General features: G+C 43.5%; 1 protein-coding gene across 5 annotated transcripts in view; it reads left to right on the top strand.

Moving 5' to 3' along the window:
• The window catches only part of NCKAP5 (NCK associated protein 5), a 1005982-nt gene that overhangs the window by 404666 nt on the left and 587786 nt on the right, over window positions 1-13530 (top strand). Inside the window, exon 1 of one of the 5 annotated variants that reach the window (XM_055260749.2) lies at window positions 8928-9431. The exons of the other annotated variants lie outside the window; for them this stretch is intronic. The gene's annotated coding sequence lies outside the window, so the exon portion shown is untranslated. Of the gene's footprint in view, window positions 1-8927; window positions 9432-13530 lie in introns of those variants that run through there. 5 annotated transcript variants of the gene reach the window in all.

The following is a 13530-nucleotide window of genomic DNA, read 5'->3' as shown; positions in this document are numbered from 1 at the left end:
CCTTGAAGAGGTCCTTCACATCCCTTGTAAGTTGGATTCCTAGGTATTTTATTCTCTTTGAAGCAATTGTGAATGGGAGTTCACTCATGATTTGGCTCTCTGTTTGTCTGTTATTGGTGTACAAGAATGCTTGTGATTTTTGTACATTAATTTTGTATCCTGAGACTTTGCTGAAGTTGCTAATCAGCTTAAGGAGATTTTGGGCTGAGACAATGGGGTTTTCTAGATATACAATCATGTCATCTGCAAACAGGGACAATTTGACTTCCTCTTTTCCTAATTGAATACCCTTTATTTCCTTCTCCTGCCTGATTGCTCTGGCCAGAACTTCCAGCACTATGTTGAATAGTAGCGGTGAGAGAGGGCATCCCTGTCTTGTGCCAGTTTTCAGAGGGAATGCTTCCAGTTTTTGCCCATTCAGTATGATATTGGCTGTGGGTTTGTTGTAGATAGCTCTTATTATTTTGAGATACGTCCCATCAATACCTAATTTATTGAGAGTTTTTAGCATGAAGGGTTGTTGAATTTTGTCAAAGGCCTTTTCTGCATCTATTGAGATAATCATGTGGTTTTTGTCTTTGGTTCTGTTTATATGCTGGATTACATTTATTGATTTGCGTATGTTGAACCAGCCTTGCATCCCAGGGATGAAGCCCACTTGATCATGGTGGATAAGCTTTTTGATGTGCTGCTGGATTCGGTTTGCCAGTATTTTATTGAGGATTTTTGCATCAATGTTCATCAAGGATATTGGTCTGAAATTCTCTTTTTTGGTTATGTCTCTGCCAGGTTTTGGTATTAGGATGATGCTGGCTTCGTAAAATGTGTTAGGGAGGATTCCCTCTTTTTCTATCGATTGGAATAGTTTCAGAAGGAATGGTACCAGTTCCTCCTTGTACCTCTGGTAGAATTCAGCTGTGAATCCATCAGGTCCTGGACTCTTTTTGGTTGGTAAGCTATTGATTATTGCCACAATTTCAGAACCTGTTATTGGTCTATTCAGAGATTCAACTTCTTCCTGGTTTAGTCTTGGGAGGGTGTATTTGTCGAGGAATTTATCCATTTCTTCCAGATTTTCTAGTTTATTTGCATAGAGGTGTTTGTAGTATTCTCTGATGGTAGATTGTATTTCTGTGGGATCGGTGGTGATATCCCCTTTTTCGTTTTTTATTGCATCTATTTGATTCTTCTCTCTTTTCTTCTTTATTAGTCTTGCTAGCGGTCCATCAATTTTGTTGATCTTTTCAAAAAACCAGCTCCTGGATTCATTAATTTTTTGAAGGGTTTTTTGTGTCTCTATTTCCTTCAGTTCTGCTCTGATTTTAGTTATTTCTAGCCTTCTGCTAGCTTTTGAATGTGTTTGCTCTTGCTTTTCTAGTTCTTTTAATTGTGATGTTAGGGTGTCAATTTTGGATCTTTCCTGCTTTCTCTTGTGGGCATTTAGTGCTATAAATTTTCCTCTACACACTGCTTTGAATGTGTCCCAGAGATTCTGGTATGTTGTGTCTTTGTTCTCGTTGGTTTCAAAGAACATCTTTATTTCTGCCTTCATTTCATTATGTACCCAATAGTCATTCAGGAGCAGGTTGTTCAGTTTCCATGTAGTTGAGCGGTTTTGACTGAGTTTCTTAATCCTGAGTTCTAGTTTGATTGCACTGTGGTCTGAGAGACAGTTTGTTATAATCTCTGTTCTTTTACATTTGCTGAGAAGAGCTTTACTTCCAACTATGTGGTCAATTTTGGAATAGGTGTGGTGTGGTGCTGAAAAAAATGTATATTCTGTTGATTTGGGGTGGAGAGTTCTGTAGATGTCTATTAGGTCCACTTTGTGTAGAGCTGAGTTCAATTCCTGGATATCCTTGTTAACTTTCTGTCTCGTTGATCTGTCTAATGCTGACAGTGGGGTGTTAAAATCTCCCATTATTATTGTGTGGGAGTTTAAGTCCCTTTGTAGGTCACTGAGGACTTGCTTTATGAATCTGGGTGCTCCTGTGTTGGGTGCATATATATTTAGGATAGTTAGCTCTTCTTGTTGAATTGATCCCTTTACCATTATGTAATGGCCTTCTTTGTCTCTTTTGATCTTTGTTGGTTTAAAGTCTATTTTATCAGAGACTAGGATTGCAACCCCTGCCTTTTTTTGTTTTCCAGTTGCTTGATAGATCTTCCTCCATCCCTTTATTTTGAGTCTATGTGTGTCTCTGCACGTGAGATGGGTTTCCTGAATACAGCACACTGATGGGTCCTGACTCCTTATCCAGTTTGCCAGTCTGTGTCTTTTGATTGGAGCATTTAGCCCATTTACATTTAACGTGAATATTGTTATGTGTGAATCTGATCCTGTCATTATGATGTTAGTTGGTTATTTTGCTCGTTAGTTGCTATAGTTTCTTCCTAGCCTCGATGGTCTTTACAGTTTGGCATGTTTTTGCAGGGGCTGGTACCGGTTGTTCCTTTCCATGTTTAGTGCTTCCTTCAGGAGCTCTTTTAGGGCAGGCCTGGTGGTGACAAAATCACTCAGCGTTTGCTTGTCTGTAAAGTATTTTATTTCTCCTTCACTTATGAAGCTTAGTTTGGCGGGATAGGAAATTCTGGGTTGAAAATTCTTTTCTTTAAGAATGTTGAATATCGGCCCCCACTCTCTTCTGGCTTGTAGAGTTTCTGCTGAGAGATCAGCTGTTAGTCTGATGGGCTTCCCTTTGTGGGTAACCCGACCTTTCTCTCTGGCTGCCCTTAACATTTTTTCCTTCATTTCCACTTTGGTGAATCTGACAATTATGTGTCTTGGAGTTGCCCTTCTCGAGGAGTATCTTTGTGGCGTTCTCTGTATTTCCTGAATCTGAATGCTGGCCTGCCTTGCTAGATTGGGGAAGTTCTCCTGGATAATATCTTGCAGAGTGTTTTCCAACTTGGTTCCATTCTCCCCATCATTTTCAGGTACACCAATCAGACGTAGGTTTGGTCTTTTCACATAGTCCCAAATTTCTTGGAGGCTTTGTTCATTTCTTTTTATTCTTTTTTCTCTAAACTTCCCTTCTCTCTTCATTTCATTCATTTCATCTTCTATCAGCGATACCCTTTCTTCCAGTTGATCGCATCTGCTACTGAGGCTTCTGCATTCTTCGCGTAGTTCTCGAAACTTGGCTTTCAGCTCCATCAGCTCCTTTAAGCCCTTCTCTCCATTGGTTATTCTAGTTATCCATTCTTCTAATTTTTTTTCAAAGTTTTTAACTTCTTTGCTATTGTTTTGAATTTCCTCTCGTAGCTCAGAGTAGTTTGATCGTCTGAAGCCTTCTTCTCTCAACTCATCAAAGTCATCCTCCATCCAGCTTTGTTCCGTTGCTGGTGAGGAACTGCGTTCCTTTGGAGGAGGAGAGGTGCTCTGTTTTTTAGAGTTTCCAGTTTTTTTGGTCTGTTTTTTCCCCATCTTTGTGGTTTTGTCTACTTTTTGTCTTCGATGATGGTGATGTACAGATGGGTTTTGGTGTGGATGTCCTTTCTGTTTGTTAATTTTCCTTCTACCAGACAAGACCCTCAGCTGCAGGTCTGTTGGAGTTTACTAGAGGTCCACTCCAGACCCTGTTTGGCTGGGTGTCAGCACCGGTGGCTGCAGAACAGCGGATTTTCGTGAGACCACAAATTCAGCTGTCTGATAGTTCCTCTGAAAGTTTTGTCTCAGAGGAGTACCCGGTTGAATGAGGTGTCAGTCTGTCCCGCTGTGGGGGTGCCTCCCAGTTAGGCGGCTCAGGGGTGAGGGACCCACTTTAGGAGGCAGTCTGTCCGTTCTCAGATCTCCAGCTGCGTGCTGGGAGAACCACTACTCTCTTCAAAGCTGTCAGTCAGACAGGGACATTTAAGGCTGTGGAGGTTCTCGCTGAGTTTTTGGTTGTCTGTCGCTCAATTTTTATTAAGAAAAATTTCAAATATATAGAAAAATTAAAAGACCAGGATAATAAAACATTTATCTGCACACAACTTAGCATCAACAAATGTTAATATTTTTACTTCACAGATATTTTTTCCAAAATGTGTGGTAGATACCATGATACTTCAACCCAAAATATTTTAGTATGTGTCTTTTAAAAATAAGGACTACTTTCTTTATAACCACAGTATCACTTTTACCCCCAGAAAAATTAATGAAAATTCCATTATATCAGCTAATAGCAGTCTTATTTGAATTTCTCTAATCGTGTCCCAAATGTCTTTTATAGCTGCTTACTTTGCACTGATGCCCAATCCCATTAGTTGCATTTGTCGTGTCTCTTTCAATCTATGATAGTCCCTCTACTTTTTTTATTCTCTATGAACACGGACTTTTTGAAGACCTCTAGCAAGTTCCATATTCCACTATGCCTAATGGTTTCCTTGTGATGTCATTTATCTGTTCCTCTATCATCTTTATTTCCTGTAAGGTGAGAATTATAGCAAAGGCCTTGCTCAGACTCAGATTAAACATGTTTTTTGCAAAAATATATTGCAAAAAACTTTTCGTACAGCATCACATAAGGAGAAACATGTCAGGTGATTTCTCCCTTGTCTAATACAGCTTTTCCCCTTCGCAGTTAACAAAAAGTCAGGAGGCAGTATTTGTAGTTGGAATATTCTATTGTTACTGTTGGAGGGTGTCCAGGTTCTTGGCTTCTTAAACAAATAACTTGATAAAACACACAAAGCAAGGAAAGAATAAAGCAACAAGGCCAGGGGCGGTGGCTCACGCCTGTAATCCTAGCATTTTGGGAGGCCGAGGTGGGTGGATCACGAGGTCAGGAGATCGAGACCATCCTGGCTAACACGATGAAACCCCATCTCTACTAAAAATATGAAAAAAAAAATAAAATTAGCCGGGCCTGGTGGCGGGCCCCTGTAGTCCCAGCTACTCGGGAGGCTGAGGCAGGAGAATGACGTAAACCTCGGAGGCAGAGCTTGCAGTGAGCTGAGATCATGCCACTGCACTCCAGCCTGGGAGACAGAGAGAGACTCCATCTCAAAAAAAAAAAAATTGAAGCAACAAAAACAGATATTTATTAAAAACAAAAGTACACTCCACAGGGTGGGAGTGGGTCCAAGAATAGGATCCAAGAGCCCCAGTACAGAATTTTCTGGGGTTTAAATACCCTCTAGAGTTTTCCCATTGGTTACTTGGTGTACACCCTATGTAAATGAAGTATTGGCGGGCAATCAGTCGGAGGGAAGCAACCAATTAGGCTGAAGTGAAGTTACAAAGGTTACACCCTATGCAAGCGTCTGATTGGTTGTGGAAAGCAACCAATCAAAGATACTTTCAATTTTCCATCTGCCACGCAGAAAGGAGGGGGTGGTTTGTAAAGGGAGCAGCCTCCAGTACTTTCGTTACTTAGGTGTGGAAAGTCGGGGTTTTCCTTTTGATTTAGTTTTAGGAAGTCAGCGTGAATCGGCCTTAGGTTCTCTGCCTCCAGATCCTATTCACCTACCTCACTAATTTCCATCAAACGTTTACTTAATGGCTTTAGCATCTATTGGTGATCTTTATTTACATCAGTTATTTCAGTGGGTATATAAAATGGTGATACTTCCCAAGCTGCTTCTTCTCAGATGAGAAAGTTCCATATTCTCCCTTTTAAAACATGAGACTAAGTTCTTTGTTTTTTAATAATTTTTTTAAGGTTTAGTTTACGTACAATAAAATTCACCAATTTTTGAGTGTACAATTGGATTATAATAAAATATAGTTTTACAACTACCACCACAATCATGGTACAATTTTCTATTCAACATCTCATTTTGGTTGGCAAACATTAATAACAATAATAATCACCACCACAAACATTTGTATGGCACTTACGAAAAGTCAGGAACTATTCTAAGAGCTTTACGTAAGTTATTTTTAAAATTTAACTTAATAGGCATTCCAGTCTTAACCCATATAAGCTGATTCTTCCACCAAAGTTTGCTCTACCCATAGTCTTTCTCATTTCAATTAATAGCAACTTCATCTTTCCGGTTGCTAGGGCCAAATGCTTGGAGTTACTCTTTACTCCCTCTTTTCTTTCAAGCCACTCATTGTTGGCTCTAAATTCAAAGCAATTCAAAATCGCCACCAATTCTCATTATTTTTCTTGCTGTCACCCTGTCCAAGCCATCATCTCTTACCTAGATTCTTGCAATAGCCTAATAACAGATCTCCCTGCTTCCTTCTCTGCTCCTATAATTAATTCTCAACATGGCAGCCAGAGTGATCTATTAAACAAAAGTCAGATGATCATGTCACTCCCTCTGTGTCTTGTGTCCTCCGCTGTCATTTGGAGTAAAATTCCAAGTCCTTTAATCGGCCCCACCCAATGATCTGTCTTCTAAGCCTACCCTCATTGACCCTCTCCCTTCACTGTGTCCCGTTCCCAAGGCTTCATTAATGTTCCTAGACCTTGCCAGGTGCAATCATATTTAAGGGCCACTTACACCTGCTTTTCCCACTTCCTGGGACCATCTTCCCAGATATTTGCATGGCTTGCCTGCTCCCTCACCTCCTTTAATCATTCATTCAGGCTTAGCATTCTCAGTGAGATTTTTACTGAGCACTCTTGTATTTAAACTTGTGCACCACCCAGCCCACTCTGCTTTATTTTTCTCTATTGCACTGATTACCTTCTAATAGACACTATAATTTACTTATGTACTCTTTTCTAACTTGTCTTCTCCTCCAGAATGTAACCTCCACAAGGTAAAAAAATTTTGTTGATTTTTCATTCATATATTCCAATACTGACACATAGTGATTGTTCAATAAATAATTGAGTAAACGTGAGATGACATATTCTGAAGTTAAGACCAAGGAATTAATAAATTGGAGGTGGGCCTGTCAATTTAGGCTATAAGTTAGCTGGGATGCAACTGAGACCACCAAGCTAGGAAATAAGACAGTAGAACTTATCAATTTCTTGTGCAGGATGGTGCCAGAAGCCCAGTAGCTGACACTAAGCTTAATTCTTTTCTTCCTGGACAACAGCAATTTCCTGGACAATGTTAATTAAATTAGTCACCAGCATGATACTTCATTCTGGAAGAGAGGACCCTTTTTGAAATACTCATTTCTTGGCACCATGTTAATTTTAGCAAAATTTTTATTTAATACTAATAAACGCATTAAACAAATTATCAATGAAAAACTCTAAACTTTTAAATATTCATAAAAATTCTGTAAAATCGGCCGGGCGCGGTAGCTCACGCCTGTAATCCCAGCACTTTTGGAGGCCGAGGCGGGCGGATCACGAGGTCAGGAGATCGAGACCACGGTGAAACCTCTTCTCTACTAAAAATACAAAAAATTAGCCGGGCGCAGTGGCGGGCGCCTGTAGTCCCAGCTACTCAGGAGGCTGAGGCAGGAGAATGGCCTGAACCCGGGAGGCGGAGCTTGCAGTGAGCTGAGATCGCGCCAGTGCACTCCAGCCTGGGTGACAGAGTGAGACTCCGTCTTAAAAAAAAAAAAAAAAAAATGCTGTAAAATCTGACCAGTAGTTGTCCTTGACTTACATGATTTGCTTACTGGGAAAGTAACACTTGAGCTCCACTTTGCCTCAGCTATAAAGTCACCATGATGTATGTAGTTTTAATTCTCACCTGTAAATCAAAATTTCAAACCATCAGTATTCATAGAGTGTCCATAGTTGCCTAGTGCTGTTGTAAGCACCACTGGGCTATAAAATAAGTGGAAAACACAGTCTCTGCCTAGATAAGTGAGTGCTTAATGTGGCTTGCACACATTTCTCAAGTATAGCATAAAGCAAAAAAGAATGATTTGAGCCCTAATTTAGAATTTTATTCAATTTTCACAGTAAATTATATTTATTTTTGCTTAGCTCTTATACCTATCTGAATAAATGGCTTAAAATTTTCTTCAACTTTTCCACTGGTGATTTGTTTATCCAACAAATTATTTCCCGAACAAATACTGTCATTCAAGGTAATTGGCCATTTCCCAGCACTTGAGAAGAATGTATAAAACCAGACATAATCCCATTGGTTGTGTTCTTCCATGCTTTAAGACTTGTTTATGTCTCTAGGACTACTGCCATTTATATTATACTTGAAAACATTTTTTTGAGATAATCCTTGTGAATCTATCACCAGTACAAATATATGTGATTGTATTAAGGTGGAATTTTTGGAATGGTTCAAAGTATATTATTGAAAGGAGCATCTCATTTCATCTACAGACGAAGCAATTTCTGCTTGGAAAATTTTCAATTTTAGAAGTCATTATTTTCTAATAAAATAGCATTTCTTGAAAAATAGTATTTTCATGAGAAAAAGAAAAATTATGCGAATCTTTTAAATTCAAAATGAGGCTAAGCGGAGTTCAGCGTTTTCTTGCCCAAAGCAGATTTCCTTTTATCTCTGGAAATGCCAACAGAAGGCCAAGGGCCAAGCTTCCTGGCCAATTACACTACACGGCCGTTCTCCCCCCAAGAGCTTTATTCCCAAATGCACTTCGGAACCAACTTCTGACTCCAGACAAGTGGCTGTTAGTTCCAGCTCTTACCTGCCAATTATGATACTTTGGATATCTGTGCCGGTCTCTGGGTCAGCTCCGTGATAAGATTAAGAGACCTGTTTGTTTAGTTCATTAGCAGACATTCGTTCCACCCAGACAGAGCTGAGGCTGGGGGTGGGGGCGTGAAGGGAACCAGGGACCTGCGGGAATAGATTTTTTTTTTGCTTACTAGGAAACGAAAGCACTATTTCCCCTTCTGGATCCCTGCTTCCCTTTTCAGTTCCTCCGTTAGGGGCAGACAATAGAAGCCTCCAGGCCCCCTCTCAGGGCGCCCGGTCCTCATCGTCCCCTCACCCCCACCTCCCTTCCCCGCCCCTCACTCTCCAGCTTCTCCAACTCCAGCTCCAGGCGGAGATTTGTCAGAACCGTTCGGTTGAGACTGATTATGATTGCAGCAGATGGGCTGGATTTGACAGCGCCGATCCTAAGCAGCTTCTGATGGGGGGGCCCGGCGGAGGGGAGGGGAGGGGGAGTGGGTAGGGGGTGGGAATCGATGGGTCCCAGCCTCTTCATCACAGCGCAAGCCGAGCCGCCCGCCGGGCGCTCCCGGGCAGCTCTTTAACGCGCGCCTCCAGGAGGAAAGTGGCACTGCCCGCCCGAGGGGCCTCCTTGAGCGCCAGCGAAACGTCCCGCGGCAGGAGAGGGCTCAGGGACACTGGCAGGCAGGCGCAGGGGGACTAGCGGCGGAACACAACAAAGCAGAGGAGCGCGAGGTGCCCGGGCTGCGGTGCGCGCGTGGCCCAGGCTACCTCCGCGCTCTGGACATGGCAAGTTTGGCAACTCCCGGCTCTGCAGCGGGCGCCTTGCTGCCTCCGAAGTGAAGGCGCTGCAGGGTCAACCCCTGCGGGCGCAGCGCCCACACCGCCCTCAGCCCGCAGCAGCATGCTCCACCGAAGGCCAGGTAAGGAGACGCCAGCCCACTCCACGCCCAGGCGCGCTCCCTGCGCGCTGTCCCCTGGCCCCAGCCCTTCAGCGCCTGGCTCCCACTACCCCGTTCTGTCCTTGTCCCCGCAGACTGTATGCTTCCGCGCCTCCCGCCTGGGTCTCCTTGGCCCCTCTCTGCTCTCTGACTCGATGCCTCTCTCAAGGTCCTGCGTCCTTTCCCCTTTACCATAGCCCAACGGCAGGGGGAGAAGTTTTGGGAGGTGGGAAGAGGTTAGGGGCTCTCCCTTCCCTGAAAGCCTGCGCCAGGACACCTGAAGCGGGACAGCCTGTGGGAGTCGGTTCTTGTGTGCGCATCCCCGCCCAGCTCCCACGCACCCGGAGCCCCGCGCTACACGCGCGCACACACACCCTCCTCTCCACCTGTGGGGCCTCGCTTTTGTGTGGGAAGCACAAATGAAAACACACACACGTGCAGAAACACTTCCACGTTGGCGTCTTCCAGAGACTCCTAAAGGGTGGGGGCGTAAAGGGGCTGCAGGGGAGGGGCAGATCTTGAGTTCTGTGGTCCTCCCAAGCACAGGGCCAGCGCCTCTCCTGTTGCTTGGCCTTGACTCCAGTGTCTAGGGGCCACTGGAGTGGCCTCTTTCCAGGGGCCGGGTGGCCGTTGGGTTTGGCAGGGGCATAGCTGTGCCACTAGGAAAACTCCCTCCCTGCTCCCCAGCGAGGTCAGAGGCCTGGGCCACTCCCTGGCCCGGCCCCAGCAGGGCGCTCCTGTCCCCACCTAATGCCACGATCCCCCCTCCCCCACCCTCCGCACTGCCTCCCTTGCGTGTGTAGGGGAGATCCCTGACCTTGTCTGCCCAGCTCCAGGCCACTTGCCCAGGCGGCCCCTCCCTTGTTGCCACCTCCCGCCCAGCTCACCAGGAGCGTGTGCCCTGTTGCTACTGGCAACTGCCTGTGCCTAAAGCTCAGCCCCCAAACTGGCTTAATGCTGATTGATAGTCAGAAATAGGATATTTTCTGGAACGGAGAGAAACGCTGGTGCAAGGCCCTCCCTGCTGCTGAGTCCTAGGGACCTCCCGGGTGGCAGGCCTTCCTCCTCCTCTCCTTTTGACCCCACCCCACCCTACCCTACCCCTTAGAGAAAAAGGGCTGTTAGGATATCCTCATCTCAGGTTACGTGTTGAGCCAGCAAGCCAGTGTTCGCTTTCTTGCTGAGTAACAGGCAGCCACCCCGGAATTTCTCTTCTCATCCTTGAGGCTTCTGAGTCTGATGAATGAGGCCCCTGTTGCTGGCCGCTACCACTTCCCTTTTTATTTTCATCCCCACCAACTTGTTCACTCGTTCACTCGTTCACTCCTCGTTATACATAGGTACCTAAAGTAGACTAGCCCTCTAGTAACCAGAACTATTCCTGCAAACGCTTACAAGGGCGTTTTCCAGAAATAAATCATTTCATATCAGTATCTCTTCCTCAGTCATTTCCCGGCTTCATGCCACCTCCCTCCTAAGACACAGAATTGGTCATTTCCACCACTTTAAAGACACAGTCCGGATAAAAAACCTGCATTTATAATGTTCTTTGCAGGAGTAGCTTTTGCCTATTTTGTGGGGGTTTTGTTTGTTTGGTTTTTGTTTTTTGTTTGATACTCCCTCTCAAACTGCCTCCTCCCTTCCCTTTTCTGGGATGGCAGCCTCCTTCTCTAAGCCATCCCGGACTAACATTTTCTGGACTAATAAATTTCTGCGCCTGTCTGTACTCCTTCTCCTTCCCAGGCTGACTGTAAAGGACCAGATTTCATTATCAAATCAATTCTCTTTAGAAGAACTTTGTTCTGTAGCATTTCTTCCCCAGAACCCCAGTATTTTTGGCAGAGTATGTTCATTATTTAAATTGTCGTGCTTGGCTTCTTTTTGCCTATGGACATTGCTTTGGAAAACCATGTGATGTTTCTGAGTCACTGATTTATTCCTCCAAACAAAACTTCCTTGAGAGGCTCCCATATGTTGGGCACCATTGTAGGCCCCGGGGGTGGGAATGGAGCAAAGACAAGACCCAAATGGGTTTCAGCATTTTAAAGCCCCCATTACAGCTGGTTTATGGTTATTGCTATGATGGTTAATGTGATAACAGCACACTACATTTGACTAGGACTTTACAGTTTACAAAAGGCTTTCAAAGACATTATCTCCTTTAATCCCAGCAGCAGGAATTTTAAATAGCGAGGATTCCACCAAAAGGCCCAGTAATGCTCACCAATCCTTCTTAACCAAAAAGAAAAATATTGCAAATCATCCTAACAGCTGATGGAGCTTTAAAACACAGAATAAACAATTCATAAGAAGCTTCTGAAGCTTAGTTACTGGAATGTAACTTGGAGAAGATAAGTGAAATGCACGTAACATGTATATTACCAGAAGGGCGTCCTGGAGAGAAACTCCATCCTGGGGCTTCAGTGGCCTGGTGAACTGCTGGAGGTGGAGGCTTTCCAGGGCTCTGGACTATTGCCTTATCCTAGGATCTAAAATGGGATGAAAGTGTTAGCACAAAGTTACTGGGAGACTAGCAAATTAAGCAAAATGAGTAGGCAATGATGTTACTTTCTTTAGCTACAAAGCATTCTTGAGATATCCGCAAGTTTCTAGCATATATTTACTCGAGAAATGAAGCAATTTTCTGTACTTAGAATATAAAAAAGAGAGTTTGTGTGCCTTATGTGAGCCATAATGAAAACAATCAAGGTTTTGGTCATTTTTACCCATTACTTTGAAAACCAGTCATATCTCACGTGGATAAATGGCAGTTTCTCTTTTTTAAAATAATTTTTATGGAGGATGTACAGAAGGCCTTTGTGTAGATTTCTTTTCTCTGCTCCTTGAATATGGAGGGCAGCCCTTCTGACTTGGTAGTTGAGAATATCATTCATGACTTTCCTCCAAAAATGGTTTTTATAATGCTAGCTGATAGTCATAAATTTTGGTTTGCATTTCAGATATCATGCTGATCTTGTGTATCATTTTGAAAAGTTTTATTCAAAGAAGTTTTACAAGCAGGGTGGTATATGGTAGGGGGATTATTATGGCTGGGGGCTGGCTTTCGGTATGACTAGATAAAAGATAAACCAAGAAGTTAATCCTAGGGCAAGGTCTGTTATGAGGAAGGTTCAGGATGCCCAAGGGAGCTTTTTATTGTTCAATACCATGAAGGTTGGTGGCAAGTTTTAGACATGTAGAGTTTTTTTTTTCCTAGAGAGTTTGTTTACTCAAGCCTGTGACTCTGTATTTGGCATTCCTGGTTATTATTTTCATTCCTAAATATTACAGCATTTTAGTTTAGAGCTAACCTAAATCTCTAGGTTGATTATATGTCAATGAAAAGCACATAATGCAAACAATATAGATCTATTTGGGAAGTTAGATTGGGCATAGTGGGGCGGGTGAGCCCTCTTCTGGCAGGGGACTTTAGCAGCTTCAGGTTTTCAAATGAAGTTGAGAGAGAGGTGAGGCTGATTCCAACCTTAAGCATACACCTCAAAATTTTCTATAAAACATGAGAGACTTGAGCAGGGAAAGTTAAGAGCACTGTGCTGATGGCTAACATCTTCCGGGCTCGGGGGTGTCAGTCTTCTTTGTAACCCCCTAATCAGCGGCCCTATTATTTGTGCCGTCACCCGGTAAATATTTGCCAAGGGGCATTTTTGGTGAACAAGCCTTCCTGCTTTTTATGTGGAACTGTGCCATTTCATACTTAGCTGATACCTTGTTCCTTTAAAACGTTTAATAGTTTTGTCCTTTTGGGTTTCTGTAGATGAATAAGAATGTGGGTGGTTGAGACTTTCTTGCTGCAGGGTAGAGGTGCAGTATTGCTGCTGAAGGCTGTTGCCCCTGACTGGGATTGCTTCCTGGATATTACGCCCTTCCATCCTCTTTCTCCTAATAAACATTGTTTTCACATGGTCCTTTCTCTTAGCGAGTAGGTGGCGTAAATAAACAGGCTCTGTGAACTTGTTACTCATCTCAGATGTGAACATAGCCTGCAAAGTGCTTTAAGAAGCATGCCAGTACCTAGATTTCCAGGTACTGTAGCAGGTGGGAAGGGCTTAGAGAACGAGAG

Source organism: Symphalangus syndactylus, chromosome 22 (genome assembly GCF_028878055.3).
Source record: "Symphalangus syndactylus isolate Jambi chromosome 22, NHGRI_mSymSyn1-v2.1_pri, whole genome shotgun sequence".
Lineage (NCBI taxonomy): Eukaryota > Metazoa > Chordata > Mammalia > Primates > Hylobatidae > Symphalangus > Symphalangus syndactylus.
Note: the sequence above shows the minus strand (reverse complement) of the source record. Positions and strands in the feature narration are given on the sequence as shown.